We start from the raw sequence: 12,443 nt of genomic DNA on the forward strand, positions 1-12,443 counted from the left end.
GTGGAGAGACCACACCGATCGGCACGACCCGCGAGATGCATACGTTTGAGAGAGCAAATCAATCAACAGACAAAGCAGTGCAGCATGCCCCCCCCCCCCCCCACACACACACTTTTTATAACTCTTTCGCCCGAATACTTCTCTTTCTGGTGATAATTGGTCCTGTGGCGCAATGGGTAGCGCGTCAGACTACGAATCAGAGGATTCCAGGTTCGAATTCTGGCAGGTTCGGAACTTTTCTCATTCCTCCGCTGATGGTGCGTCGGCGTGCCAGTCAGAACAGCAGCATATCGGACATTCTAAATGGCGCTGTTCCTGACGTACGGCGGAGAGCCCACGCTGGTCGGCGCAGCCCGCTAGAGCTGGCATACAGTGGAGAGACCACACTGGTCGGCGCAGCCCACTAGAGCTGGCATACAGTGGAGAGACCACACTGGTCGGCGCAGCCCGCTAGAGCTGGCATACAGTGGAGAGACCACACTGGTCGGCGCAGCCCGCTAGAGCTGGCATACAGTGAAAACTCGCCAGGACAGGCAAAAACGCACACAACGCGCCAGGACAGGCAAAAAGTGCAGAGACTCTATCAACTAACACAGCACACCGGTGCAGGCATACGGTGGAGAGACCACACCGATCAGCGCTACCCATGAGGACAGACATATGGTGGGGCGACCACACCGGTCAGCACATTCATCAGGATGTTTTCATCAGATGAAAAATCATATCATGCACAGGGGTGTCAGAACGTCTGTCAAGCAGTCCAGCGCCTGCGTCGCAAAATACGCACACACCACATTTTTGGAACTTTTAGGAATAGGTTTTGGGGGCTCCAGTAGTGAACAACTGATTAACATGCATCCAAAGGAAACAAAGCATGCTTTTCCCAGATTTTTCCCCCTTTCTTCCCAAATGTCGATAGATTAAATCTCCGAACGCGACGGAAAAGGAAGTCTGAACTCCGTGGGCTAGGTTCCACACTGGATTCTAAGTTCACAAGTTCAAGCAAAATTAACATAATTCCGCGTTTTCGGCCGTGTTGGGAGGACACATGGCATGCATGCACCGTTTCAAGCAGACCTTGATCAGGGATCATTCCAAGCTTGCCTGATCCGTGCCCCACCACACTATTGCATTGCCCCTCCCCCGAAATACCCTCCCCTTCTGCCCCTGCAATCGGTCCTGTGGCGCAATGGATAACGCGTCTGACTACGGATCAGAAGATTCCAGGTTCGAATCCTGGCAGGATCGTGGGTTTTCGTTGTTGGCCACGCTGAATGTTGTTATCTTATTTGCAACGCATGTAAATTTCTATCCTGCTGTAAATATGTTCATCTCCTTCTGTTGCTGTGCCCATGGTTCAACCTTTGTTCAGCCTGTATGTATAGCAGCGTTTAGTAAGCACCACACTTTTGACCATTTGAGGCTGTGGGCCCAGATCATCCTGCTTTCGTTTCGTTTCGTATAATCCCTGAAGCTCAAGGGGATTATCAGCCGGTGAATAGCAGCGGCAGCAGGATACGCTGGAGAGGCGACATCGATGGGTGGAGCCCACCAACACAGGCACATTGTGGAAGAGACCACATGTCTTCAATGATAAGCAAAAGCACATACGTGCTTTTAAGGAGTGGTACCAAAAAAAACCAGCAGCGAAGCCAATGTGTTCTTGCGAAAAATAACTTTGGAGTTGTATACTGGTAGCGGGCGTAATTGGCAAGTTTAACTAGTATGAATCTGTGGCAGAGGCAAGTCCTGCACCAGATCTTCGCAGGAGCCTCGTTTGGTGTGCCAACTCCCACCGGCCGCCAAGCTGCACATAAAAGCAAAAGTTTCGGCGTTTCCAGCCGTCTCGGAAAAGCATGTGATCTACCCGGTCCACTTCATTCCACCCCTGATCAAAGATCATCTTACGCCTGCGCTTTCTCCCCCTTGCTACACCCTTTCTCCGGAAGACCTTCCCTCGGGCTGTGAACAAGCTGTCCTGGGGCGCGAAGGAGGGTGGCACGTCTGACTACGGAGCAGAAAATTCCAGGTTCAATCCTGGCGGGACCGAGCGGTTCTATTTGCTGCCTGGGTCAAATGGAAACGTTTTAGGCAGCGGTGCATTAAAGAAAGCGTGACTTATCTGAATATAAATCTAGCTGTGCAATCAACGCTGCAACCAGGGGCTTCTTCTTTGGCTGGAACCCTGGCAGGATCGCAGGTTTTCTTTTTGCTTCCGCTGGCTGGCCTTCCGTTGTGTCGGCGCACTGGTCCGCGCAGCGAAATGTGAGCTAATATCAATGGCGTTTTTTTTAATTCGTTTGTGTTGCACACCAAGTGCATGTTAATCATGCTGTTCATCCGTTCATATCACACGGTTGCTATGTACATGTTTTAGCTTCTTTCGTTTACCTATGTTTATGGCAGCGTTCAGTGGTCAGTATATTCTAACGTATCCTTGTCGCATGCAGGATACCCATGTGAACTGTGAAACTTGAGTATCCTGTCCTTGTTTTATTACCCAATACGGCCTAAGAGCCTTCCTTAACATACAAATAGCGACGGTAACAATATACGGTGCAGAGACCATACCGATCAGCACTACAGACCAGGACAGGCATACGGTGGAGAGACCACACCGATCGGCACGACCCACTAGTACATGCATACGTTTGAGAGAGTAAATCAATCAACAGACAAAACAGTGCAACCTGCCCCCCCCCCCCCCCCCCCCCCGCCTCCCCACGCACACACTTTTTATAACTCTTTCGCCCGAATACTTCTCCTCTTTCTGGTGATAATCGGTCCTGTGGCGCAATGGGTAACGCGTCAGACCACAAATCAAAAGATTCCAGGTTCGAATTCTGGCAGGTCCGGAACTTTTCTCATTCCTCCGCTGGTGGTGCGTCGGCGTGCCAGCCAGAACAGCAGCATATCGGACATTCTAAATGGCGTTGTTCCTGACGTACGACGGAGAGACCACACTGGTCGGCGCAGCCCGCTAGAGCTGGCATACAGTGGAGAGACCACACTGGTCGGCGCAGCCTGCTAGAGCTGGCATACAGTGGAGGGACCACACCAATTGTCACAGCACGCCAGAACAGGCAACAAGTGCAGAGACTCCATCAACTAACACAGCACACCAGTGCAGGCATGCGGTGGAGAGACCACGCCGATCAGAATAACCCTGACCCCACCTCGTCTGACCCCTGTCCCCTCTTCACACGCACACACCATTGCTTTATCTCTTTGCATAATGGGACTTTTTACCTTATCAAAACGTTCTGTTGCTTAGCTCTAGAATGTGGAAGAGCACTGTCTCATGGTTTTTGATGACGTGGTAAGAAAATACGCTAAAGGTGCACCCATCACTCGCCTTAACTTTTTTAGCTGTATGCTGGTATTCGGTGTCACTTAGTATATCCATTTGTAGGAATCTATGCAATGGGTGGATCCAGTATAACAATTCTGGATGGCTTCGGCTTTCAGGAATTGGTGCTGTGTAAAGCCATGCAAAAAGAGAGTCACAGTGTTTGTGTGGTGTGCGTCGGCACACCAGTCGGCACACTGATATATCGTCTAATCTAAATGGTGTTGTTCTTCATTATTTTCTCTTTTTTGCACGCCATGTGCATTCAATCATCCTGTTCATCTCTTCATATCGTACCGCTGCTCTGCACATGTGTCAACTTCTTTTCGTAACCAGAGTTTATTGCACCACTCAGTGGTCAGTATATTTTAACGCATCGGTATCGTTTGCAGGCTACTCAGGTAAGACTGTTAAACTTGATTATCCTGTGCTTGTTGTATTACCCAATGAAGCTCAAGAGCCTGAAACGACGGAGGCGACTAAAAAACGACGGAAGCAGCCTACGGTGGAAGGACCACACCGACCAGCACTACATACCAGGACAGGCATCCGATGGAGACCACACCGATCAGCACTACACACCAGGACAGGCATGAGATGGAGAGACCACACCGATCAGTTAAACCCTAACTCCAGCTTTCTTCACTCCTGTCCCCTCCTCCCACGCGCGGAATTGCGTTACCCCTGTGTATGATATGATTTTTCATCTTATGAAAACGTTCTGATGAATGTCTAGAATGTTGAAGAGCATTGCCACATGATTTATAGCGACGTGGTAAGAGCACACACAGGAGGAGCACCGCTCACTTTTTAATCTTTTCAAGTGTATCCCGATGGTTGGCGTAACTTAGTACTTTCATTTGTAGCAACCCATGGAATAGATGAATCCAATCTAACATTTGCGGATGGGCTCAGCTTTGTAAACTTGGGGAGAGTTTTATCAAAAATCATGCAAAAGATAAGAGCCTCAGTGAATTTTCCTCACGACACTAGCATAGCTCATGACCCTGCCACTTTACTTAATCCTTATGTTATCAATGATCTCTTCAAGCTTTCCTAACCCATTACTTTTAGCCCTCCCCGTTCCGTTGTATCATTCCTGCGCAAGAAAAGCCCATCTCCAAATGCTGGCAGTTGTTTTTGTGGCGCAAAGGACAACGCGTCTTACTACAGATAAAAATACTATAGGTTAGATCTCTTCATGGAACCAGCACGGTATGCATACAAGTTAATTTGGTAAAGGGCTGAAATGGCTAAAAACCAGGTGTGCAGTACCAGAATGTTTGTCAATCAGTCCAGCGCCTGCGTCGCAAAATACGCACACACCACATTTTTGGAACTTTTAGAAAAAGGTTTTGGGGGCTCAGTACTGAACAACTGATTAACATGCATCTAAAGAAAACAAAACAGGTTTTTCGCAGATGTTTCCCTCTTTCTTTTCAAGTGTCGGTAGACTGAAGCTCCGAACGCGACGGAAAAGAAAGTTTCAACTTCATGGGCTAGGTTCCACATTGGATTCTAAGTTCACAAGTTCAAGCAAAACGAACATAACTCCGCGCTTTCGGCCGTGTTGGGAGGACACATGGCATTTATGCACCGTTTCAAGCAGACCTTGATGAAGGATCATTCTAAGCTTGCCTGATCCGTGCCCCACCACACCATTGCATTGCTCCTCCCCGAAATATCCTCCCCTCCCGCCCCTTCAATCGGTCATGTGGAGCAATGGATAACGCGTCTGACTACGGATCAGAAGATTCCAGGTTCGAATCCTGGCAGGATCGTGGGTTTTCGTTGTTGGCCACGCTGAATATTGTTGTTGTCTTATTTGCAACGCATGTAAATTTCGATCCTACCGCACAGCTGTTCATCTCGTTCTGTTGCTCTGCCAATGCCCAACTTTTGTTCAGCCTGTATGTATAGCAGCGTTTAGTAAGCACCACACTTTTGACCATTTGAGGCTGTGGACCTAGATCATCCTGTTTTCGTTTCGTTTCGCATTATACCTGAAGCTCGATGGCATCATACGCCGGTGAGTAGCAGCGGCAGCAGGATGCGTTGGAGAGGCGACATCGATGGGCAGAGCCCAACAGAACTGGCACACGGTGGAAGAGACCACATGTCTTCAGTGATAAACATTGGTCCACATAAGTGCTTTTAAGCGGTGATACAAAAAAGAACAGCAGCGAAACCAATGTGTTATGGTGAAAAATCACTTTGGAGTTTCATACTGGTGTCAAGCGTAATTGGAAACTTTGACTGGTATCTGTGGCAGGGGCAAATCCTGCACCAGATCTTCGCAGGAGGCTCATTTGGTGTGCCAACTTCCACCGGCCGTCAAGCTGCGCATAGAAGCAAATATTTCGGCGTTTCCGGCCGCTTTTGGAAAGCAAATGACCTACCCGCTCCATTTGATTCCACCCCTGATCAAAGATCATCTTACGCCTGCGCTTTCTCCCCCTTGCTACACCCTTTCTCCGGAAAACCTTCCCTCAGGCTGTGAACAAGCTGCCCTGGGGCGCGAAGGAGGGTGGCACGTCTGACTACGGAGCAGAAGGAGGGTGGCACGTCAAAGGAGGGTGGCACGTCTGACTACAGATCAGAAGGAGGGTGACACGTCAAAGGAGGGTGGCACGTCTGACTACGGAGCAGAAGATTCCAGGTTCAATCCCGGCAGGACCGAGCGGCTTAAGTTGCAGCCTGGATCGAATGGAGAACGTTTCAGGCGGCGGTGCATTAAAGGGAGAGTGATTTATCTTAATCTAAATCTAACCGTACAATTAATGCTGCAGGCAGAGGCTTTTTCTTTGGCTTCTCACAACCGCAAAGCATGGGGAAAAGCCCTTAAGGCTTTTAGCAGCTTTTGCTGGCAAACACGACCGTTTTGAAAGTTTTTTGAACTTTTGTTTCAACATCGCTTGCTGTTGTGTTACACCCAGGCATTATGTAATATTTCATTGGACTGCGTGCTCGGTGGCCGATTGTGCCCATCAAAGATTTGAAGGCAAACACCAACCCATTCGTTGACTAATACAATGTATACATACATTGTTGCATGCTTCATATGGCTCAGCAGGAGTCAACTTAATCGCCATGCGTATTTCTGCTAAAGCTGGCATCCTTTCAAGTAAATGGTGGTTTTCCGCTGCAACAGAGGAAAGGGAGAACACACAGTGACCACGGGCAATACTGCAAAATTTTGGAAGCAGGGTATGAACAACCCCTGTCTCAGCTGTGAACAATAAAGAAAATATCATTGCGAGCGAACCCAATCCAGCTGTTAAGCTTCACAACAGTTAGTCTGTTTGCTACTAATGATCTCAGGTTCATGCAGACTTCAGGAAAAAGAGGCCCTATATTTTGAAAGTTGTTGTGTGCGACTTGTCAAAAATGTGCATCCAAGCGGTTTGCTCAGGTGAATTTTACTTGCAACATTGAAACATAATAACCATTTACGGCCTCCATGGAATCAACATACAAACATCGCAATTTTTGACTTGAAAAACTTAAACAGTTTGAATCTGGACTTGCAGCGTGCAGTTTCGAAAGCGAGCGTTGGAGTCTTTTTTGGCACACAACGTGGGTATCCAAGTTTTGAGGACCATTTTGGAAAAATTTTAGGAGACAACCCACTGAAGGATGGCTAGACCTACGCCGAAATCAACGAAAAGAACGGCATTCCTCCCAACATGACCAATTTTCAAAAGGTTCCAAAATTGGCGTCAGTTTCATCAACATCAAACAAATCGAACAAAGTTCGGTGCTTTCAGCCGTCTTGGGAGTGCGCAGAGTCATTGTGTTCCCTTTAACATGGCCTTGATCAAGAACCACATCAAATTTACCTTACCCTACTACCACTCCTCCCCTCTCTACCCTTCCGGAGGCTGACTCCTCACCCCTCTATCCCTCAAGCGGTCCTGTGGCGCAATGGATAACGCGTCTGACTACGGATCAGAAGATTCCAGGTTCGAATCCTGGCAGGATCGGAGCTTTTCTCGATGGCCTCAGCTGGCGGTGTGTCGGCACGTCAGATGGCTCGGCGATATCTCGGACAGGCTAGATGTTGATTTTCTCGATTTTGAAATACACGAACGGCACAATTTTGTCACGCTGTTCATTTGCTCATATCTTACTGACCTGTGTACAGTTCAACCTTCCTTCAACCTGCATTTATAGCAGCGCTAAGTGGTCAAAAGGCTCTTACCATATCAGCAACGTATGCAGAATACTCTTGTGAGACCGTGAGACCGTGAACCTAGCCTTGCGCACAAATAGACCAACATGCTTCTATCCTTCGGTCGTTGCGGTACTCCTGAAGCGCACGAGCGTCACCAGTGTATCAAGAGTGACAACAGCAGCATAGGGTGGAGAGACCCTACTGGTGGGCACAGCCTACCAGTGCAAGTATACAATGGAGAGACTTCCCCCATTTTCATGGCCCCCTGTACACACACATGGTGGAGTGTATCCATTGTATGTCTGCACAGGTGCGCTCTGCCATCGGTGGGGCACCTCCACTGTGCGGCTGTGCTGGTGGGTTGCGATGAGCAGTGTGGTCTCTCCACTGTATGCCTGCTTTGGTGGGTTGCGATGAGCAGTGTGGTCTCTCCACTGTATACCTGTTCTGGTGGGTTGCGATGAGCAGTGTAGTCTCTCCACTGTATACCTGTTCTGGTGGGTTGCGATGAGCAGTGTAGTCTCTCCACTGTATACCTGTTCTGGTGGGTTCCGATGAGCAGTGTGGTCTCTCCACTGTATACCTGTTCTGGTGGGTTGCGATGAGCAGTGTGGTCTCCATTGCATACCTGTTCTGGTGGGCTGCGCATCTGTGGGGTGTCTCCACTGTGCGACTGCATTGGTGGCTTACCATGATCAGTCCGGTCTCTCCACTGTATACTTGTTTAGGTGGGTTGCGATGAGCAGTGTAGTCTCTCCACTGTATACCTGTTCTGGTGGGTTGCGATGAGCAGTGTGGTCTCTCCACTGTATACCTGTTCTGGTGGGTTGCGATAAGCAGTGTAGTCTCTCCACTGTATACCTGTTCTGGTGGGTTGCGATGAGCAGTGTGGTCTCTCCACTGTACACCTGTTCTGGTGGGCTGAGATGAGCAGTGTGGTCTCCATCGTATACCTGTTCTGGTGGGCTGCGCATCTGTGGGGTGTCTCCACTGTGCGACTGCTTTGGTGGCTTACCATGATCAGTCCAGTCTCTCCTCTGTATACTTGTTTAGGTGGGTTTTGCCCATCGATATGTTCTCTCCGCCGTTCACTACTGTCGTCGTTATCGACAAGTCGATGACGCCCTTGGCTTTTGGGAGTACTGTAACGAACGCCGTATAATTAGCACGTTGGTCTATTTGTGTACACTACTATGCTCACGGTCTCACACGAGCACACTGCGTATAAGACCGATACAGTAGAGCATGCGGATCCCTCCGCAAAGCTACAAAGACAGGTTGAATAAAAGTTGTACCATGTGCGGGGCAGTAGTGCGATATGAACAGGTGAACAGCTTGGTAAAAAAATGGATTCCGTGCATTACAGAAGAGATAAGGACATCAACATTCGGCATGGCTGATATATCGCCGTGTCAGCCGGCCAATACCGACGCATTGCCAGCGGAGGCAGCGGGAAAAGCTGCGATCCTGCCAGGATTCGAACCTGGAATCTTCTGATCCGTAGTCAGACGCGTTATCCATTGCGCCACAGGACCACGCGAAAAAGCGAGGAGGGGTAATTCTGCGGAAAAGGTAATGCAATGGGACAGAGGGTAAAAGGGTGAGACAAGCTTGAGAGGTTATTGACCATAGTCGGAATCTAGAGGGACATGAGGACTCTGTGGTCTCTGAAAACGGCCAAAAGAGCTGAGCTGAGTCCCTTTTTTTCATCTTGTTGAAAATGGGGCCAGATGTGGAATCTGGTCTGTGGGGCCCATGGCTTCCTCTTCCGCGGCGGAAGATCAAGAAGAAGAAGCTCCAGTACACTGACCTGTGAGGAGAAAGTGCTTCAAGTTTAGCGGAAAGCTCGTTTTTATCCTTTGGTGTGGATTGAGCCATTGTTTGCTGCTTGGCCCCCCAATCCTAGCCGTATAATGTCACCATGACTAGTGGCTCCAAGTTTTGTGCACGAAAACGCCCTACCGTTTTTACTCACTTTCGACACTGTACACGGCATATTCAGATTGGAATCGTTTAAGCTGCAGGCGATTTGAAAATTGCATAGTATCCACATTACTTGCAAAGAGTCAGCACGTTGTAATCATTTTTGCATGCAAAGGAAGGTAAAGTTCGCCTGTTTGGATGGTTTTTACGCAAATATCCGACCACTACTACAGCACAAGTTCAGTGGCTTGGTTTCTCGTTGTTGAGAACTGTATGATCCTGGAATCAGTGATGAAAAACATATAAACCCTTAGAGAGCGTGACAATTGCGCTGGGTAACCTCCCAATGAAATTTTACTCATGGTTAACAGCTGAAACAGCGCCTTGTTTATCGCCTGCTACCTGAATTTTGCAGTATTGTCCATGGCCAGTGTATGTGTCACTGTGTTTCAGTGTTGCAGAAGGGGTCATACATTTCTTTGATAAGATATCAGTTTACGCTTGGTGACCATTACTTTAGTGCTGCTGCGCTGTGTAAAATGTGTAAAATGTAAGTAATATATACATGCGCTGTATTAGCCAATGGGTGCATTTTTCTTATTTATCAATTTTCGGGTGGTAAAATTGGACAGTTGAGCGGGCACTTTAAGGAAATGTAATGCAATGCCGGGAGCACAGCAAGAAGCTATTTTGAACAGAAGCTTTTAAAGCACGCCAAAACACGCATTAGTCAGTAACAGCTGCTAAAAGCCCTGGGAGGTTTTCCCCATATTTTGCAGTCGTGCCGGCGTAACACTGGCGCCTCTGCTTCAAGCGCTAATCGTACATTTACATTTACCTTGAGGTAATTCAAACATGTTTGATTAGTGCACCGCTGCCCGAGTGATCCTTCATTCAGCCCAGGCTACGACTAAAACCTTCGATCCTGCCAGGATTCGAACCTGGAATCTTCTGATCCGTAGTCAGACGCGTTATCCATTGCGCCACAGGACCAATCAATGGGGCACAAGAGGCAAGTATTTCGGGGGGAGGGGCAATGCAGTGATGTCTTTGGAGGGCAGGAGTCAAGCAAGCTTGACATGATCCATGATCAAGGTTCGCTTGAAAGAGGACAGGCATGTTTTGTGCTCCCTCATCACGACCAAAAGCACAGCAATCTGTTCGTTTCGCTTGATCCTGGTATCGTTGGCATAAGTGTGGAGCTTAGCCTGTGGAAATGTGACTTCGAGTAACGTTGCGTCGGGGGCTTCGGTCCTCCGACGTTTAAGAAGAAAGATGGGAAAAGTCAGCGAAAAACCCGTTTTGTCTACCACATATGACTGTGCATCCATTGTTCATTGCTTGGGCACCAAGACCTATTTTTGAAGTTCCAAAAATTCTGGCGGACGCACCTTTTGTGGTGAAGGCGCTGGACCAGGTGACCTGGTGAAGGCGATGGAACAAAGCTCTGGCGCTGCACACTGCACACCTGGCTTTGAGCCATTTCAGCATGTTACAACGTCAAATTTTATTATTTTCCTGCTCGTAGTAGGTAGAAATCGAACCTGGAATATTTTCATCCGCAGTACGACGCGTTTTTCAGTGCGCTACAGGAACGAATGTCAGTTGTTGGAGGTGAGCTTTTCTTGCGCAATAACACAATGGAGTAGGGAAGGGACAGCGGTTAGCAACTTGATGATAGTATCGATGAAATGTGACTTGAGGGAAAAGGCAAGGATATGAATAGGATCTATGCTAGTGCCACGGAAAAATGAGACTCTATTTATCGCATGACCTAACAAGGCTGGCACTAAATCCGCGAAGGTAAACCCATCCGATAATGTTTTACTGGATCCACCTTTTACATAAATTCCTACAAATGGAACAACTTATTCACATCCAATACCGGGATGCAAATGAAATGTCATGCCGGGTGTATCTTCTGTGTATTTTCTTGTGCTGGTGTTTTCCTGTCGGTACTGGTGTGTTGTAGCAATTGGTGTGGTCTCTCCACCGTATGCTTGTACTGGTGTGTTGTAGCAATTGGTGTGGTTTCTCCACAGCATGCCTGCACTGATGTGTTGTATCCATTGGTGTGATCTCCCCACCGTATATCTGCACTGGTGTGTTGTGGCAATTGGTGTGATCTCTCTACCATATGGCTGTACTGGTGTGTTATGGCAATTGGTGTGGTCTCTCCACCGTATGTCTGTGCTGGTGTGTTGTGTCAACTGGTGTGATCTCCCCACCGTATATCTGCACTGGTGTGTTGTGGCAACTGGTGCGGTCTCTCCACCGTCGATGCCTGGCAGTTGTGTGCTGTGTGAGTTGGTATAGTCTCTCCACTGTATGCCCCCACCGATCCGGTAGGTTGCAGCAGTTGGTATGGTCTCTCCCGCATACCAAGAGCGACACCTCTGGACTCGCCGGTATGGATGCCACTGTATGTACTAAGCTGTATGCCTCTAGTGAATTGATGCGATTATCGACGTAGTCTCTAACTGTATGCCTGTCCTGAACTGTAGTGCCGGTCGGTGTAGTCTATCCACAGTACTGGCGAGTGGTGCCAGTCGGTGGTCTGTCTCCACTGTACGCTGCTGCCATCGTTATTGACACACTGATGACGCTTGCGATTACAGTGAACGAAGAATAGCAGCATGTTGGCCTAGTTGTGCACACGCCTAATTTCAACCTCTCACAAGAGTGTTCGGCACGCAAAGCTGATCCGGCGGTCCGTTGACCTCTGAGTGCTGCTACCGATACAGACTAAAGCGAGGTTGAACCAAGCACGGACTTACACTACGAGAACGGAAGGGGGAGGGGGGGGGGGGGGCGGTAAGTCATTCTGCGCAAAGGCAATGTGGAACGAAGGGAAGGGTAGCAGAGGCTCGGCAAACTTGATGCCTTTCTTGATCAAGGTCGAATTTAAGGAAAATATGACGACCCTGTCCCCTCCTAAGACGGCGGAATGCACCGATCTTTGCTCGTTTTCTTGATCTTGGTAAAACTGGCGTCAAA

The 12,443-nt window shown here is 48.6% G+C and overlaps 5 non-coding genes across 5 annotated transcripts; 3 read left to right on the forward strand and 2 right to left on the reverse strand.

Moving 5' to 3' along the window:
• Positions 1-158: 158 nt before the first annotated feature.
• Positions 159-231, forward strand: TRNAR-ACG (transfer RNA arginine (anticodon ACG)). Its single transcript has one exon. It is a non-coding gene; the product is annotated as a tRNA-Arg (tRNA).
• Positions 232-1,175: 944 nt separating this feature from the next.
• On the forward strand, positions 1,176-1,248 carry TRNAR-ACG (transfer RNA arginine (anticodon ACG)). The gene has a single exon. It is a non-coding gene; the product is annotated as a tRNA-Arg (tRNA).
• A 6,011-nt stretch (positions 1,249-7,259) lies between these two features.
• On the forward strand, positions 7,260-7,332 carry TRNAR-ACG (transfer RNA arginine (anticodon ACG)). Its single transcript has one exon. It is a non-coding gene; the product is annotated as a tRNA-Arg (tRNA).
• Positions 7,333-8,985: 1,653 nt separating this feature from the next.
• On the reverse strand, positions 8,986-9,058 carry TRNAR-ACG (transfer RNA arginine (anticodon ACG)). The gene has a single exon. It is a non-coding gene; the product is annotated as a tRNA-Arg (tRNA).
• Positions 9,059-10,366: 1,308 nt separating this feature from the next.
• Positions 10,367-10,439, reverse strand: TRNAR-ACG (transfer RNA arginine (anticodon ACG)). Its single transcript has one exon. It is a non-coding gene; the product is annotated as a tRNA-Arg (tRNA).
• Positions 10,440-12,443: the final 2,004 nt, after the last annotated feature.

The sequence above is a fragment of the Pollicipes pollicipes genome, unplaced genomic scaffold (genome assembly GCF_011947565.3).
Source record: "Pollicipes pollicipes isolate AB1234 unplaced genomic scaffold, Ppol_2.1 Scaffold_6052;HRSCAF=7182_pilon_pilon_pilon, whole genome shotgun sequence".
Classification (NCBI taxonomy): Eukaryota; Metazoa; Arthropoda; class Thecostraca; order Pollicipedomorpha; family Pollicipedidae; genus Pollicipes; species Pollicipes pollicipes.